This window comes from Rhinopithecus bieti, unplaced genomic scaffold (genome assembly GCF_001698545.2).
Source record: "Rhinopithecus bieti isolate Rb0 unplaced genomic scaffold, ASM169854v2 scaffold_48739, whole genome shotgun sequence".
Classification (NCBI taxonomy): domain Eukaryota; kingdom Metazoa; phylum Chordata; class Mammalia; order Primates; family Cercopithecidae; genus Rhinopithecus; species Rhinopithecus bieti.
The window spans coordinates 1,089,055-1,091,053 of NW_016820251.1; the positions used below are offsets into that span (position 1 = coordinate 1,089,055).

The 1,999-nt window shown below is 42.4% G+C and overlaps 1 pseudogene; it reads right to left on the reverse strand.

The window, feature by feature from the left end:
* Positions 1–416: 416 nt before the first annotated feature.
* Positions 417–1,473, reverse strand: LOC108520378 (arginine-fifty homeobox-like; annotated as a pseudogene).
* Positions 1,474–1,999: the final 526 nt, after the last annotated feature.

Sequence of the window (1,999 nt, forward strand, 5' to 3'; positions counted from 1 at the left end):
ACTCAGGAGGCTGAGGTGGGAGGATCACCTGAGCCCAGGAGGTCAAGGCTTTGGTGAGCCATGATTGTACCACTGCATTCCAGCCTGGGTGACAGAGTGAGTCCTAGTTTTAAAAAAATAAAGTGGATAACCCCCAAAACCACTGTCCTACTTTTAGAAACTCCAGGATAGTTTTGGGAGGGGAATTTTGGAGTCTCATTGGCCATGTAAGGGATTACAAAGGCTTCTCAGGGAGAATTGTGGGGCTGATTGCGTAGTGCCCAGCTCTACTTGGAAATCTCTTTTTACAACATTTCCATGGAAATCAAGACACAGACGCAGATGTTTGGGTTAAAATGAGACAAAGGAAACAATAGTCATGTACAAGAGGCAAGAAAACCTCTTTTTTAAATGGTCCATATTTATTAGTACTCTGGTCAGAGAAATTCAAAGTCTACCATATTGGAGATTTTCTGGAATTCCAGGCTGTCTGTTAGACTGTAGGCTTCAAAGCTTTGGCTTGTCATACTGGGCCAGGTTTTTGTGGGAGATAGGCCTACAGCTGGACCAGCAAAGTGCTGAGAGAGAAATCCTGTCCTGCTACCTGGTACTTTGTGGGTGAGAGATACTGATACAGACAGTGGAAAGAAGAGCTGGATATCTCATTCTCATCAGGAAGATTGTACAGTTCTATGATTTGGGATATGTCATAGGCATCAGAGTACAAAGCAGGAACTGGGGCCACCAGCCTCTCCCATTGAGTATCTTGCATTTGGAAGTCACTTGTGGGACTTTCAGTGAAGGTAGAGTTCCAGGCCCAGTTGGAAGGGTCTAAGGGCTGAGGTGGAAGGGAGCTGTAGAAATCTGAAACCACAGGAGAAAAAGCATAAAGACTGGGGTGTGTTCAGGGGGAGGTGGGCACATTCTTCTTGAATGGAAGGATCTGGTTTGCTTGCTTTGCTGATTGCTGCTGCTTCAATCTGAATTGCCAGTTCCTGAACCAAGCCTTTACTGTTGACTCCAGTAGGTTGAGTTTCAAAGCTAGTTTCTCCTGAAGATTTCTATCTGGGAACATGGTCTGGCTAAACAGAGCTTCTAGCTCTTCATACTGTTGGTGGATGAACGAAGTACGTTTTTGATGCCTTCTCCATATTGCTATAGTCCCAGCTACTCAGGAGGCTGAGGTGGGAAGATCACTTGAACCTGGGAGGTTGAGGCTGCAGTGAGTGGAGACCATGCCACTGCACTCCAGCTTGGATGACAGAGTGAAACTGGGACCAACTGGATCCTGTAGTGGTTCACCTTCATATTGGAATCATTCCTGTTGATGAAAGGGTCTGGCTGGAAATTCTCTGGCTGGAAATTCTGTTCATCATGGTTTCTCAAATCTGTCATGAATCCCCTTAGACTAACCATTTTCAGTCCTGCGTGGTGTGTCTCTCGCTGGAAATGCAGTTTCCTTAGTGTATCCAAAAGTTTTAAAATAACAGCCATATCCAACTCAACAATAAAAGAACAAATAACCCAATTAAACAATGGACAAAGATGTGAATCGACATTTCTTCTAAGAAGATACATAAATGGCCAATAAGCACACGAAAAAGATGCTCAATAAATATCATTAGTCACTAGGGAAATGCAAATCAAACCTACAACAAGATACCACTTCACACTCACCAGGATGGCTAAAATAAAAAAGACAGAAAATAACAAGTGTTGGTAAGGATGTGGAAAAATTGGGATACTCATGCTTTGCTTGTGGGAATGTAAAATGATGCAACAGCTTTGGGAAACAGTTTGGCATTTCCTCCTAAAGTTAAACAGAGTTACTTTAGGATCCTGCAGTCCCACTTCTGGATATATACCCAAGAGAACTGGAAACATATGTTCACACAAAAACTTCTATACTAATAATGTATACATTATATCTATACAATGGAATATCATTCAGCCATAAAAAGGAAAGAAGTATGAATACTTGATACAACAGGAATGAACCTTGAAAACATTATGCTCAGTA